Source organism: Hypomesus nipponensis, chromosome 23, assembly GCF_054491055.1.
Source record: "Hypomesus nipponensis isolate SF chromosome 23, ASM5449105v1, whole genome shotgun sequence".
Taxonomy (NCBI): domain Eukaryota; kingdom Metazoa; phylum Chordata; class Actinopteri; order Osmeriformes; family Osmeridae; genus Hypomesus; species Hypomesus nipponensis.
In genome coordinates, this window is record NC_140383.1 from 24,636,308 (window position 1) to 24,652,919 (window position 16,612).

A 16,612-nucleotide genomic window follows, 5' to 3' on the forward strand; every position below is an offset into this window, starting at 1 on the left:
TCTGTTGGATCCACACACTCTCACACACATTCACCCAGACTCAATTACTGCCCAATTCTCTTCTATCATCTCCTGCCACCGTCCTCAAACAACGCGAAATCGTAAAAGGAATTAATTTTGGGCTCTTTTGAAAACGAACTCTAGGAGGATACTTTTAGCGCGGACACTAAGGTGAGTTATCGTAGTGTGCTTGTGAAGTTAGCCTATGTTATGATTCATAACGTTCAGTTTTTGTCATGTCGCTAGCTAGGCTAGGCTAGCTACGGAGATTCCACGGCTGGTTGGCAGTTCGTTGCAAAAACAGCCAGATAGCCAGAGCTAGCTGGTAACACAGACAAACAGGATATCTGCTACACTGTATACACTTGCCAGATCTTCTAGGTAGTGAGTTGCAGTTGTTGATACAAAGTTGTCACTTAAAAGTAACATTAAATTGTAGCTAGCAAAATTTATAGTTTGTCCATTAAAGTTGCAACTGTGTTATATAGCTGATAACTAAGTTAGATTCCGGGTGGAAACTTAATGGGATGGTGCCTGCTTTTTCACTTGTCTTGGCATTATCAGCTAGCAATCTAGAAGTCAGTTAGAGACTGTCCAGAATCTTGGCTTTGTGTAGCTAACAAGCAATAATAAACAGTGTAGCCACACTACTAGTCTCTTGCGCATTAACTGCAGTTGGTTTACATTTTGTTTTTAAACGTTCCTATGAACTAGGCTTATAGTCGCCATTAAACAGAAATACACAAAAACAAAAACATTGAGAAAGGATGGGTAAAACAATATTTGTATGTAGCGCTTTATGCTTGGCAGAAATGTTCAACATCGTGTCATGTGTCATGGGCAGAGATACCTATCGACGGGGTTGTGAAGTGTCAAACTAAACTATGCTGCTTAGAAAATACATGCAATCGAATCGCCTATTATCAACGTAATTATTATAATAAGTTGTTTGTGGTTTTAGTTAATTCATTTGACAACATTATTCACGTTAAGAAGGACGTTCGAGGGGAAACCAGTGGCAAGCAGTGTAGTCCGCTGCGTGGGTCCGAAGCTCCGTTCAATCTTATCTATTGTGTTGCTTCCCTAAAGCGCAGCTGCTGTCTGGCTGAGGTGAAATGTATCCCTTTGTGTATAATACAATATATCCTCCATTTCTCTGCCCTCTAAACACGCTACTCGCCATTTTGGACAGTTTTAATTCTGGCTAGCCCATCTATATACAGACAAAAAGTTTCGCTAAAAATGAAAGTGGAGAAGATTACGTAATTTGAAGTTGTTTCAACATAATGGCAGAGGCATTTATTCACTTATTTCTATTTGGTTCAATTTTATGAATTCTGAAAATGTGTCATGATCCTGAGTGCATGAGAACAAGTGGTGTCTGAGTGCGTGTGTTTGTGTTGGGGGGGGGGGGGGGGGAGATACACACACAACACACACACAAAGTGTGTCGTAGGTCTACACTACACTGTTCTATCAGACTATCACTGTTCTCTCAAATACATTTTTACCCAGGCTTTCTCTTGATGCCTGTTTCACCAGAATTTGGTTAAGCTTATGATTTCTCCAAAACTGCTTGCACATTCGGTATTCATTTTTTAAATAGTCCACTAAAATGTAAAAGGAGGCTGTTTTCCATGTGCTATAAAATGCTATGTAATGCCAGACCTCAGATTTCTTTGTTTGGATTTTACAGCAAAGGTAAAATGTAAGGAGCAGATGTGAAGTCAAACATCCTGATGTGCAGCCCTCTCTTAAGGGACTGCCTTCCACCCCTCCTATGCATCAGCCTGACATCTGCTTCGTTTTGTGAAATGCTCTGGGAAACCATTTGGTGGCAATGAAGTGAACACGCACCTCTCTCTCTCTCTTTCTGTTTCTGTTTTCTCGGTTTCACTCTGTCTCTTACATAGAAGCTATCCTTCAGTGATCTAATGATTAATGGAGGAATGATTTAGGAAGTACAGCTAATATTCTGTCCCGGCAACATGGTGATCAAAGACACAACAGCAACAATTTGCATCCTGTATTTTCTTTCTTGTTTTCCAGATCAGATTAAGAACTGACATGTTTGTTGTGACCATTGATTGTGTCACAATTGTGAATTATTTGGCTGTGCTTTGTTATTGCGTGTGCATGATTGTTAATTGATTCAACTTTGTAAATAGTTAATTGATAGTAATTAACTATTGCACGTAGTTTAAGTGAAAAGACAATTAAACATCATTTCCCTTAAGGTCCGTCATTTAGCCTGAATGACTTCAACTGCCAAGGAAGCCAGATAAATCAGATTACAGCCTTGATGTGTTATGCATGCATTCAGTCCTGCCAATGAATCAGCCAATAAATAGATACCTGCTAGAAGGTCACTGAATTTACCTCATATTTATTCAGACCTCATGTCCTTGGAAAGGGTTGCATAGCAAGGAAACTAAATGGTGTTGCGACAAATCACAGCCCGCTGATGGGAGCTCTGAAAGCTCATTGTGGCATTTGAATGCTTGGAATATTGCAGGCCATTGTTCTTCAAGGCTGGGGAATCTCACAAGTAAACCGAAGGTCGCTAAATAGCTTGAAACAGCACTTTCTAAATGTTAGCATCCCCTGGAGTGTGATTTAGTTGGTTTTCACCGCATTCATTCTCAGAGCTTCATCCACTTCAACCCATTTCACCCGGGCTTAAAGATGACACGGGTAAAACCTGGGTGACACGTTGGTCTGTAGAGGTTCACCTGTGTTCACTGAGCACATGTCAAGAGGCCTACACATCGCTTGAACCACCTCAACAACACTGTGCTAAATGTCATTTACATACATTTATGTTACTCATCAGTCATTATTCGCAGAATAATTGTTACACAATGTGTAAAGAAGCATGTGGAAAAGGGCCACACAATTAAGGAGCATTTCAATTCACTCTGTTAGTGATGTCAAACACAAATACTTTGTATGCCATACAGGTCTTGCTTTGACTGTGACAACATTGTACAGGTTCAAAGATAGACTGGTAGAACTCTGCTTCTTGGTTTATCAAGCAGTGTGAGTTAGGTATTTTTGGCGTCGCCTAACAGGCCCCAGGTGATTATAATGTGTGACCAGGGACAAAATGTGAGTGATCTTCTGACATAGTGAGACATTCAGTAACTCAATTTAATAGCAACTAGAAATGACTACCCTCAGCTTGGCTAATTCTAACAAAAATGCTCCTAGCATTGGTGAAGACATCTTACTGTTGATTCTGCCTCAGGACGTTTGTGAAAGGAGTGGATGAAATAAGAAACGGCTGTTTGTTTTGTTTACAGTGTGAAGCTAGGATTAGGCTATTCATACCTTTTGTGCTTTTTGTTATAGACGATGGTTTCTTTGAATGAGGTCAGACCTCTAGTCTACAGAGGCCTATCTTGTGTGCTCCATTCTTGAACACGGCCCTCTTCTGCTTTCGGCTGTCTTTAACAGCAGCTCTGGCGGGGATGTGAAAGGGCTCATTGGGTCGGAGGTTTCTCCATTTAAAAGCCTTAACTAGACCCAGCAGTAATTGTGTCCACCGTCCTGATGGCGGACTGGCAATAATAGTGTTTTGGCTGTGTGTTGGCTCCCCAAATGTTTCCTTCCCTCCCCTTCCTTCCCCTTTTCCAGAAGCTTGCACTCATTAATCAAAGACTGGGGGCTCGTGCTGAGGGCTGAGGGGTTCATCACATTGGCAGCCGCTTCACTGTAAAGAACAGCACCCAGGCTCTTAACACACGGGCAGAAATAAATCTAAGGTCTTTGTATGCAAACCCTGGAGGTTAATACTGTATAATTCAATGTCCTCTCTTTGTTTTTATGATTGATGTTTTTAAACATTTAAGGCTTGACGCAAGTCCTTTTTGTAGGTCAGGGTTGACAACTTTCTGATAGGGTGAGCTGGGGCAGAGGTATTAGAGAGGTGGTTTATTAGGAATATGTCAGGGAGATTACTTTTCTTTGCCCCCCACTACTCCCTCCGCTCATCTCCCCCTGGTCTATTTTCTCTCCTCCTGAAGATGGTTGTCAGAATGCTTTAGTAGAAGCAGGAATGCTTCAGTGATTGAAGTCGCCCTGCTGTGTTAATGGGGCCGATGTTTTGAAATGCCAATAGTTTGGCCCATTTGTTCGTCCGCTCACCGGTATTTGCATCCTTGGCTGGATTTGCTCGTTCTACAAGTGAAACTGAGATTTTCGGAGTGGAGACTGAGATTCTGTGAATTTACTCCATATTCATAATTCAGGAGCAGCTGGTTGAAGAAGGAGCGCAAGGCGTTCAGTGGCTATTAGAAACACACACACACACACCAGGATTGAACCTGGGCAGATCCCTGTTATTTATTGATCCTCCCCGCATTTAAAATCCGGTCACTGCTGCCACAAAGGCTTGCCATTTTAGCTGTGCTAGCAGCACGCCACAACCACTGTTTCAAGCGTTTAGTATTCACAGAACACTCTGTGAAATGATAAGCATGAAGATGTAGGGGGAGTGAGAGAGAGAGAGAGAGAGAGAGAGAGAGAGAGAGAGGATACGTTCTGATAGAATCTGTGGGTCAGCACAGGAGCTTGAGCGCTGTGCTTAGTTAATGTGCTGGGCTGCTTGCATGGCCCTCAGAGGGGGGGGGGGGGGCTCATAGGACCTCGTAGGATCACAGGACCTCACCACTTCACATGATTGTATTGAAGACAGATGAGCATTTAGGATGATCCCATCCTCTCAACCTTTTAAGAAAGCTTCTCAGACGTTTTCTCAGCCTAGGGTGTTAAAGGTAACCTGTGGCACACACACACACACACACACACACAGACACGCTGTCACATGCAATAGTCTATGCTACGACTGGAAGGAAACACTGATCACTGTAAGCAGACTGGTTTTTTATTGGATTATATCACAGAGCACAGGACTGTTTTAGCTGAGTGTTTTAAAAAGATCCCCAGTTTGGAAGAAGTGGATTATCAGGAGTAATCTACCGCAGCACAGAGGTGCTTCAGCAGCACAACATGAAAACAGGCCCACTGTAGGATTAAAACAGCCCTTATTCCTCTGCATTCACACATCATGGCTCATATTGTTCATATGGCTCAAGTCATGTCAAGCTGCCAACCGCATTTGGTGGACTAGACCCACTGACAGACCTTGTGCTAGATGGCCTAGATCTTCCAAATGGTACTAGGCCTAAAGTGGATGATAAAGTTGTATGGAAATCTTCACGTTATGGAGATCTCTTGACACACATAATGTCCCTCCGCTGGTCTCAAAGCCAACAGTGCAGTTCTGTAATCCATCCCAGCTGTGGAGCAGACGATGGAAAAGACAACCTGCTGGAACATCAATGTTATTTATGACTCATTACCATAGAGGCTGCAGCTCTCTCCAGGCAGCCCAGTATCGTGGTCTGTTTTGAAGTGACAGTGGAGGAAAGACAGCGCCGTAACGTGAGCAGGTTTCAGCCCCAGCCTGGGTCCAGAGCCCGGCTGGGATAGGCCTTCATCTGAGCTTGTGGAGTGACCTTTGTCGCTCCCCGCCCGGGGATGAGACGGCAGAGAAGAAAAGGAAGTCCTATCTCTGCTCCACTGATGTTGACACGGCAACAGGGATGGAGAGTGAGGAAGAGCCTGTCGAAGGTGAGGTGACTGTGTAGGTCTATTCTGGGCTCTCCTGCTCAGGATGTTACTGGGGTGTGTGTGTGTGTGTGTGCAAGAAGCAGCCCCCTCAGGCTGGGTTAGATCCTGAGTGGAATCCAAATATTTAGAGCTGTTTTGAGCGTACAGCAGGAAACAACTCCTTCGGTGCACGGAAAATTATTTGGATATTGTGCGAGCGAGCTGCTGTTTAGGCCTTTCCGGACCGTGTAGCAAACACTCTGTCCCTGATATGTGATCAGAACATCTTGGCAGTCATTCAGTGGACTGGACTGGAGCAAAGACTGGACGACTGTGGGTGAGGACGTGGGGTCAGAGAGTCTGGGTAGCCGTGGGATCAAAGCTCTTCAGCCCAGGTACCACCCACCCCTCCTCCTGATCCAGCCTCCGTCACAGGGTCTGGGTGTCAAGATAACGAGTTTCTCAACACCGTGGCAGATAAGCCATGTTCCGTGTCAGGGACTGCTTCTTCCAGGTGGTTCTGAGCAGCGAGGCCGTCTTGTTGTCCCCTGCATGTGGAAGCCATCACAGCCGTGGGTGCCTGCCCGTGTTTTGATCTTGGTGGTTGTGTGTGGAGTGGACGATCTGTGGCTGCCTGGCCCACAGGCTGTGGCCACTCCATGATGATGATGATGATGATGTGCTCTGTTGCTGCGGTCAGCCAGCGTGCAGATGGAGCAAATCTCCACCTCCTCCGCTCCCGACGTGACATGGTGAAAGACTAGACTGGTGATTTTTGTTTATCATCATCTGATTCGTGTCCATTAGTAGATGAGTGCGTGATTGGACAAAAAAGGTCTGAATGTAAACAGCCTTTGTGTTGGTCCAGTGAAAATGCTCCAGGGTCGGGAGAGGTGGGCCGTCCCGGGGGGGTTTGGGACAAGATTTTCCCCCAACATGTGTGTTTTCCTCAGATGTTTTCTCCGTCTGTTTTTCATTTCCAGGAAGCGAGAAACACAGGGGGATGGCTTGGCTGTTTAATGACTGTCATAGCTAGCTGTCTCCTCCATGCAGCTTTACTGCCAGTGAAACCTTACTACATGCCATGTCACCTGAGAGGCCCGGGGGGGGACACGCCTGCAGCCAGATAGCAAGGGGCCAGGGACACGCTACTCACAATGTCTCCTATCAACACTGGATTATTCCGGATAGATTTGTTACCAAGCAGGCTGTGGCAAGGCATGTTTCTCTAATTAGTACCTGAATGATACCCTGCCTTTGAGTCAGTGAAGATGGAGGCATTACTCCTTAGATACCATTAATTGGCTCGAAGCCATTTTGAGTTGAGAGAAGCATCTGGCAGTAGGGAAATGGCTGAGCCAACAGCAGCCAGGAGCTAGATAGCAGTGACTGAAAGCAAAGAGCCTGGGCTCGTGAGCTCTGGGCGCTTTAGGAGCGTCCTGTGTGCCTTTCTGAACAACAGCCTGGCAACACCTCCATGAGGGCCGTTCCTGGAGAGGGACGTCCAAAGAGCGCCAGGCACCGAGGGGTTAGGAACAGGAGCCTGTGCCTGGATCCAGGCCCTGGGCTCATCTTGGGCCAAACATTGTTTGCATTTAGCCTTTAGCTGTGAAAATAAATCACTGATAATAAGGATCTGTCTAGCTCTAGTTATCCAGTGTCTGGATTGTTCTTTCAGGAACTGTACTGGCTGCAAGTGAGGCCTTGGTTAAGAGGCCGGTCTGGGAACGCCTGGTTTCTTCTTGTTGTGATTGTTGGCCACACTTAATTGGGATTTTATTTTCTCCCTTTTCTCATGATTTTCGTGTTGAAACACAACATCCTTGCCTTTCGCCAGGCTTAGCCTAATTGGTGTAATACTGTGTCCAGGATGAGCATCCCTATGGAACGCTGGCTTGGCATCTTTAGGGTGAGACGTCATGACATCATCACCACAGTGTACTGGGCTTTAACCTTAATTAGTCACATGCCTGTTGTAGTCCACATGTCTGTTTTCAATATCTTACTCAGAATGCCGTTTTCCCCCCAGATTGTGTGGACCATGAGTGATGTGTCGAGGCTGGGAATCAGATGTACTTAAGTCTGTTGCTGACACCCGCGTTAAAGTGCCCCGGTCTTCAGCTCCTTCGCATTCCAAACGAAAGGAGCCCAGAAGAAAATGCGTTGAGTGAAAATAATAGAAATGTGCTGGCTCGCCAGAAATGTTCAGAGGACTTGTGCTTGTGTGGTTGTTTCTGGTGATGGCATCTCCCAGGATGACGTGTGTTGAGCAGAAGGAGAGAGAGGTTTATAAAGCTAAGATTACGGCACGCGTGTCTCAGGATCCAGAAGGCCACTAAAGGGAGAAGAGATGCTACAGATAACCACAACAGCAATTTGAGATGAAGCGTACAACTGACTGTTACTGTAAAATATGATGCTACTCTAGACGTCTTTGGATGAATAAAATATAATCACTTAACCAGGATACAAACTGGACTACTTCAGTTTGGGTTGGTCTTCACAGAGTGTGCTTTGCTGCCTTTGCCAGTCAGACGATAGTCCTATTCCAATTTCAGCGTGAAGTTTTTCCTCACGGTCGGATTCTGCCCTTTTGTTTTCTTTGATCCCCATAAATGACCACTCTGCTGCAGTGTTTTGATTTGCAGCTGATGTTGAAATGGATAAGGCATCTCCCTGGGGAGCTAAGCCCCAGGAACATTTGCATTTTTATTTTATTTTCATGGTGCTTTCAGGGAGGAATTATGCTGAATGAATAAATCAATAAAAATCAAATAAAGCAATTAAGCTGACTGTTGTCTTGTTTTTCAGTTTGCAGAGTCGTGATGTCACAGACCTGAGGACCCTGTCCCTGGTAAGTGTTTGTTGCCTGCCATCCCTCCCTCCTCAAACATCTGCCCCTTGTTTGAAGTTCCCCCCCCCCATCCCCATTTTAATTCTGTATTACAAAATTGCAAGTTTACTTTGGTAAATTGGAAATTGTAAGTCTTGAAAGGATAGGCTGGACAAAGTTGCACTCTTCAATTAAAAGCATTATTTAGGTATAGGATTAGAAATTTCCAATTAGACCTAGATTTAACAAGGTCCTCTTTAATGGTATTAGTTTGTGCTACATTACACTTTTCTCTGAGTTGGTGCATTTCTAACGAGTTCTCATCTTGTATAACATTAGCATGTCAAAGTTTCAAAACATATTAATCTGTGAAAGAGGCACTTTCTTACTTTTGGGGTATTTCAAAATAAATTACTGTCAACCAAATTGGGGTAATTGGTAGGGGGCTTGAGCTGTCCTTTGCCTTTTGTTTTTGAATTTGAAAGTGAGCCACTTTGCATACACAGGCTTTGAACAGTTGTTGCTTGGCTGACTCTGTAAATTGTAGTGTTGTGAGGAGGGGTCTCTCAGGCTGACATACGTTTTCTTTTTTCTGACTGCTGCAATTACAACCACATGGTGTGAAAAGCCCTTGTCAGAGTTATTTGTAGTGCCACGCAAGTATGTACAGCACATGTTAACACACAGGATCCTCCATGTTGGGAGAGAGCTTCTTACACAGCTCCTGATGGGCTGCTGCTGTCAATACAACCGTGGAGACGGTTTCCTGTCTAAACAGGTTTCTCAGACGACGGCGTGGTGAGGGAGATTAGGTAACAGCAGTGTTCTGGAGACGGGCAGTGTTCTGGAGACGGGCAGTGTTCTGGAGACGGGCAGTGTTCTGGAGACGGGCAGTGTTCAGGAGACGGGCAGTGTTCTGGAGACGGGCAGTGTTCAGGAGACGGGCAGTGTTCTGGAGACGGGCAGTGTTCTGGAGACGGGCAGTGTTCTGGAGACGGGTAGTGTTCAGGAGACGGGCAGTGTTCTGGAGACGGGCAGTGTTCAGGAGACGGGCAGTGTTCTGGAGACGGGCAGTGTTCAGGAGACGGGCAGTGTTCAGGAGATGGGCAGTGTTCAGGAGACGGGCAGTGTTCAGGAGACGGGCAGTGTTCAGGAGACGGGCAGTGTCCATGCTGGACTTCCTCTTTCCAGTCGGCCCTTTTCCCTGTCATGCTTCCTTGCTCTAAGCATAGACGTCAGAACAACAACTCCCAGAAGTCAGCAGGAATCTGCATGCTCCTTCCTCTAACGCTGTTCTGCTGTACTACAGATGGCTGACGAGGAAACAGTAAACACAGGCGGGCTGTTCTCATTGGACGAGCGATGTCTGTACGTGGTTGTTGGGGCTGTTCGGACACGTACAAGGTTAGCTCGTCTTGATCTGCAGGCAGGGCCCATTAGAAGCTTTATGTGCACGACCCTGGCAGGAGACAGGTCACTCGCAGCTCCCTGGACAAACACAGGCGTTACGGCCGGGGGAAATGAGCGCAGCTCCAGCCGTGATGCCGGCCCTGTGTGTCTGTGTGTGTGTAATAGAAACCTCCTAGGATTTACTGTGGCAGTCATCAGTAACCTTCAGTTTACCTAGAGACCTGACTACACCACGAAGAGGAGACGAGAGGAGAGGAGGGAAGGGGAGAGGAGAGGAAACGTGGCAGGAAGAGATGAACATGAAGGGAAAGTGAAGATGGCAGTAACAGAATGTCACAGACAACCCAAAAACACAGACATTAGTGAGGAGAGCGGATAATATGAACAAACAGCAAGAAACAAAAGATGAGCACATAGAGGTTTGTGAAGAAAGGCTAGCGTTGAGAAGGAGGGAGTAACGGAGAACAAACCAGTGGGAGGAGAAGAAGAGGAGGGAGGGATCTATCGACTGAGATCACTGTCCTGTGTGTGTGTGTGTGGGGGGTGCACAGGGCGGGAGGTGGGGGGGTGGGGGGTGCACCGGTGGGGGGGTGGGGACATTGAGCTGCCGAAAAGCCAGTGTCATTTTTCTATTTTTCCTTTTTAAAATATTTATGTCCTCCTTCAGTTAACGGTGTGGCTTCAAAGACTGTATTCAGTGTCGGGGCCTCAATGGCTAACAGATTGCTCTGGCTCTGTAATATGATGTGGTAGTAAATACTGGAGCCCCCCTTGCCCTCCCCTGCTCAGTCCCTGTCGGGGATCAGGGCTGAGGGCTGGAGGAGGACGGGGGTGGGGGAGGACGGGGGTGGGGGAGGACGGGGGTGGGGGAGAACGCCAGAGACAGCGATGAAAGAACTCTTGTCAAAGTTGAATCATGGTGCCACTGTTGTGGAATTCTGGTCTGGCTGGAAGGACGTTAACTCAGCAGCAGCGACATTCACATCTTAACTTGACCTTGTACACCTTTCTAACTGCTGAGAACACACCGGACAAGTACCCAGACCAGGCTTGATTAGACCAGGCTTGATTAGATCAGGCTTGATTAGACCAGGCTTGATTAGACCAGGCTTGGTTAGACCAGGCTTGATTAGACCAGGCTTGGTTAGACCAGGCTTGGTTAGACCAGGCTTGATTAGACCAGGCTTGATTAGATCAGGCTTGGTTAGACCAGGCTTGGTTAGACCTGGCTTGGTAAGACCAGGCTTGGTTAGACCAGGCTTGGTTAGACCAGGCTTGGTTAGACCAGGCTTGATTAGACCAGGCTTGGTTAGACCAGGCTTGGTTAGACCAGGCTTGATTAGACCAGGATTGGTTAGACCAGGCTTGGTAAGACCAGGCTTGGTTAGACCAGGCTTGGTTAGACCAGGCTTGGTTAGACCAGGCTTGGTTAGACCAGGCTTGGTTAGACCAGGCTTGGTTAGACCAGGCTTGGTTAGCTAGCTCGTAATGCGCTAATTGTCAACCTCTCTCTCTCTCCCCCACCTCCTCTCCGTGACAGAGCAGGTAGACGAGTCGCCCCATGACATCTGCCCCATGACATCTGCCCCATGACATCTGCCTACTTCTTTGGCATTGTGTGTGTTTACACACATCCAGTGTGTCCACCTCATGAAATCCAGCTCCAATGTGTCAGCTGTGTGAGTGTGTCGTGTGTGTCGGTGTGTCCCCCTCCCCCTCTCCAGAGCACGCCTCACTGCTAATTTGTGCACAGACAGAAAGGATTATTTATGTCTCTTCTGAAGGGCAAATATAGAGAGAAATAATGCACCTTAATGAAGCATGCGCCATGATTCAGTGGTTTCACGGTCGCGCCTCAATTTGCCAAGTGATTGTAGGTCATCTGCAGCAAGCCATTCATCTGCATAAGGAGAGGGGGGGGGAGAGAAAGAGAGGGGGGGGAGAGTGAAGGCACGGTGTGGAGATGTCAGGCTTAGGTGCGTTGAATAGGAGCATGGAGAAGGAGGAGCAGTGTTGAGACAGAAAGCGTGAGGAGGTTGTGTGGAGGGGCCTGGGGGACTGTGGTTCCCAAGGCTGGGCCTCGGAGTGGAGTGGAGGGCGAGGAGGGGGGGTCACAAGGGGTTCCTTCTAAGTGCTGTATCACCAGCAGATCCCCGTGACCCCTCTGTTAAAGCCCTCTGACAGGATGAGGGGCACAGCATTCAGCCTCCTCCTCCCCCCCCCCCCCCCGGTGGCCCCTCCCCTCCCTACTATGCCTCCAGAGCCCCTCCCTAACCCTAACCACTAAACCCAGCCAGTCGTAGCAGGATAGACTCATGCTAGCCTGCATACGAGACCGTCCTCAGAGCCCTATAGAGAGGGTAACTAAAGAGAGAGAGGGCCCTATAGAGAGAGAGGGCCCTATAGAGAGAGAGGGCCCTATAGAGAGAGAGAGGGCCCTATAGAGAGAGGGCCCTATAGAGAGGGAGGGCCCTATAGAGAGAGAGAGGGCCCTATAGAGAGAGAGAGGGCCCTATAGAGAGAGAGAGGGCCCTATAGAGAGAGAGAGGGCCCTATAGAGAGAGAGAGGGCCCTATAGAGAGAGAGGGGGCCCTATAGAGAGAGAGAGGGCCCTATAGAGAGGGAGGGCCCTATAGAGAGAGAGAGGGCCCTATAGAGAGAGAGAGGGCCCTATAGAGAGAGAGGGGCCCTATAGAGAGAGAGGGCCCTATAGAGAGAGAGAGGGCCCTATAGAAAGAGAGGGCCCTATAGAGAGAGAGAGGGTCCTATAGAGAGAGAGGGTCCTTTAGAGAGAGAGGGTAACTAGAGAGAGAGAGGGCCCTATAGAGAGTAGCCTAGTTGTTGAGACTACAAGGAAAAAAGACTATGAGAGACACTTAAGGGGTGGGGGTGGGGGATTGCCACAGCCCCTTCTGTACCATGATCAGATGAGTGTGTGGTTCCTCCTGGTCTTGAAAACCTCTGTTCTTGGGGCAGCTTCAAGGTGGAACTGGGAACCTCCAGGGAGTAATTATGCCCCGGGATTTAACCCTAAGGGATGGGCTCCAGCCAGCTGCACCACACGCTCATTTGAGTTGAACTAATCATGCTTCCCCTTCAGGGGTCAGAGGTCGGAGCGGGGCGGGCCTTAGGACAGCCCTGGCAAGGTCCACAGGGGAGGGCTGTGTTCAGGAGGAGCGCTGTGCTCAGGAGGAGGGCTGTGTTCAGGGAAGAGGGCTGTGTTCAGGAGGAGGGCTGTGTTCAGGAGGAGGGCTGTGTTCAGGAGGAGGGCTGTGTTCAGGAGGAGGGCTGTGTTCAGGAGGAGGGCTGTGTTCAGGAGGAGGGCTGTGCTCAGGAGGAGGGCTGTGTCCAGGAGGAGGGCTGTGTTCAGGAGGAAGGCTGTGTTCAGGAGGAGGGCTGTGCTCAGGAGGAGGGCTGTGTTCAGGAGGAGGGCTGTGCTCAAGAGGAGGGCTGTGTTCAGGAGGAGGGCTGTGTTCAGGAGGAGGGCTGTGTTCAGGGAGGAGGGCTGTGTTCAGAAGGAGGGCGTGTTCAGGGAAGAGGGCTGTGTTTAGGAGGAGGGCTGTGTTGAGAAGGAGGGCTGTGCTCAGGAGGAGGGCTGTGTTCAGGGAGGAGGGCTGTGTTCAGAAGGAGGGCGTGTTCAGGGAAGAGGGCTGTGTTCAGGAGGAGCGCGTGTTCAGGGAGGAGGGCTGTGTTCAGGAGGAGGGCTGTGCTCAGGATGAGGGCTGTGTTCAGGAGGAGGGCTGTGTTCAGGGAGGAGGGCTGTGTTAAGAAGGAGGGCTGTGTTCAGGGAGTAGGGCTGTGTTCAGGGAGGAGGGCTGTGTTCAGGAGGAGGGCTGTGTTCAGGAGGAGGGCTGTGTCCAGGGAGGAAGGCGTGTTCAGGGAGGAGGGCTGTGTTCAGGGAGTAGGGCTGTGTTCAGGGAGGAGGGCAGGCCCATAAGGGCTTCTCTGTAGTGGGGTGTGCAGATGGTGAGCAGGAAAATTAAATTTTCTTTAGTATCTTTCAGAGTAGTTATGGCCAGCTGCCTGCCATCCCACTTTAATGCTGGCATTGAGACTTCACCAGCAGAGACGCGCGCACACACACACGCACCCTACACACTGACTTCATCACAAAATGCACAACAGACACGGTGCTCTGCAAAATGAAAATCCTATAACACGCAGAGGGCCCAGAAAGGACTCACTGGCCAGATACCCCCTCTTCCCCTGTTCTGTCAGCCTGAATTAAACCGTCCATGTTTCCAATTCCTATTTGCCTCTTATCATTATTCAAGTGTGAATAAAAAAAAATATGGAAACCTCACGGGCCTGATGGTATACGCATCTGAAAGAGTTCAAATAATATCAATGCTAATAAAATTCTCTTCGTCCAGGGGCTGCATAAATGCCACTTGGCTGGGTGAGGGCTGGGCGAGGGCTGGATGAGGGCTGGGTGAGGGCTGGATGAGGGCTGGATGAGTGCTGGGTGAGGGCTGGGCGAGGGCTGGATGAGGGCTGGGTGAGTGCTGGGTGAGGGCTGGATGAGGGCTGGATGAGGGCTGGATGAGGGCTGGGTGAGGGCTGGGTGAGTGCTGGGTGAGGGCTGGGTGAGGGCTGGGTGAGGGCTGGATGAGGGCTGGGTGAGGGCTGGATGAGGGCTGGGTGAGGGCTGGATGAGCTGGCAGCCTGGGGTGCCTACAGAGAGAAGATCTGTACTGTCAGCGCTCAGACAGGCTGTGGAGGTGAGACCAAGGTGAACGCAGACTTGCAGAATGGTCGGAAATCATTGATATTCTGACTCGGAGGCTGCAAATGGCTCGGTGGCAGATGGAGTCTTTGTCAGGGAAGAGAACCAGCAGCCAGGGAGCTTCTGTGCTGGTCTCCCTCCAGCCTAGGGCTCGCCCGCTGACCCTCCTCCTCACACACATCCCTCGCGCTCTTTGATCAATTATCCCAGCACCACTGTTTACTAGGGATGTGGAAAAGGATTAAAATGTCAATTTTGGGGTGGAAGTTAGTAGGTGGAGGCCGGAAGCTGTTGTTTGCATGGCCATGACTAAATGATGAGAAGAACAACAGGGAAAAAAGCGTTTAATCATTGCTAGGAGATCTGCGATAAAGGATCAGGCCATTTTTTATGTTTTAATTTTTATGTGCTCCTTTTATTGTCCTTATACTGTCACTTCTGAGAGTTTCCACTCTGAGACTCTTAGGCTTTTCTGACTCTTTATCTGACCAGTCATTTTCTTCAGCCGTTAAAAGGAATGAGTTGCTGCACACTTCTGCTTTAATGCAACATATTGTTACAGCGTGCAAACAGCACTACATAGACCTACATCTCACATGAACAAGCTAAGGGATCTGCTATTTGCTCTGCTCTTGACTAAATTCACATGTGAATTTCACAAGTGTTTGCAAGAAAATGAAAAGTAAGCATGCATGTTTTCCCTTGCCAAGCACTGGAGATGCAGTGTTTGTGAGTAGCTTTGATATATTTGTCTTTTGTTTAACTATTAGGATAATTGATTTGACAAAACCTGCCTGATCGTTAAACAACATTTGTAATGGAATACCTCTAATGACTTGGTTAGACATCTAGTTGCAAATGAAGGAAGTTCTCTCTGCACATTTGTTCCAGAATTCTAATCACACTAATGCTGCTTGTATGTGTTTATTTCAGATAATCAAACTCCTAAAGTGGCTCATATTGTTTCAGTTTATAATGACGGGTATGTGGGCCTAGTCTATTCTTTGTGCAAATAATAATAATAATAATAATAATGGTAATGTAGTCAGAAACTGTAGTCTACATTGTTGCAGAGAGGAAACATGCCCAGAATAAAGCAAGGGTATGCAATCATCCTTCTTGGCTGAGATCAGATTCAAGGTAGGAGAGAAATATTGAAAGGTCAGAGGAAAGAAATGAGGAAAAGAACAAACGATGCAAAAAAGCGAATGACACCGAGACCCTGGTTTTAATATGGATGCATTTCAGCTTGATGGTTGATTTCATTAGCCGCTCTCATTGTTATGCATCGACTGTTCTCCTGCAGCAAAATGAATATTGTATTCACATGCCCTGAATATTCAGGAGGAAATGTTTGGATTTTGATGGCATCCTTCAGTTAAAAAGGAAGCTATGCTTCCCTGCTCTTCATGTAAACAATTAATGCAATTCTAACAATTGTCATTCAGCCCAGATGTTTTGTAATTTGTCGAGTGGCGTTAAGGTCTAATTTAGCCTGGCATATTATGTATATATTTCAAAGTGTGTATTATATTAAAGATGTGTGTGGGTGTATAGAATTTATAGACACATAAATAAATAAATTGCAAAATGTGTGTGTGAAAGCTGAAGGCCTTCCTGGCCGTCTGAAGGCAGTGTGTGTGTGTTCTGGGGCGCTGTGTTCCCTGTGTCTGTGCTGCGCTCTGCTTTTACACAGAGATTAACCTGCCAGCCATCCCGACCCACGCACGTTTACGGCCCCATTTACAAATGCTGGGCCGTGCTCGCTGGAGAAGCAGCTCTGTCTCGCTCCACAACAAGGATGGTGTGTGGAGGCTTTCCCCACACTGCGAACCAGGGAGAGATCACTGTGGGGGCTCCCCCTCATCAAACCCCTTGACTGCAAAGGCCGTGTGCAAGGCTGGCTGGACTAGCTCTGGGCCTGGTGGAAGGCTGGCTGGACTAGCTCTGGGCCTGGTGGAAGGCTGGCTGGACTAGCTCTGGGCCTGGTGCAAGGCTGGCTGGACTAGCTCTGGGCCTGGTGGAAGGCT

The 16,612-nt window shown here is 48.0% G+C and overlaps 1 protein-coding gene across 8 annotated transcripts in view; it reads left to right on the top strand.

Moving 5' to 3' along the window:
• Window positions 1-16,612, top strand: part of baz2bb (bromodomain adjacent to zinc finger domain, 2Bb) — a 60,186-nt gene continuing 43,574 nt past the window's right edge. For 7 of the 8 annotated variants that reach the window (XM_084689747.1, XM_084689754.1, XM_084689752.1 and 4 more), the window contains exons 1-2: window positions 1-171; window positions 8,425-8,467. The gene's annotated coding sequence lies outside the window, so the exon portion shown is untranslated. The remainder of the gene's footprint in view (window positions 172-8,424; window positions 8,468-16,612) is intronic. The other variant, XM_084689748.1, reaches the window with a different exon arrangement.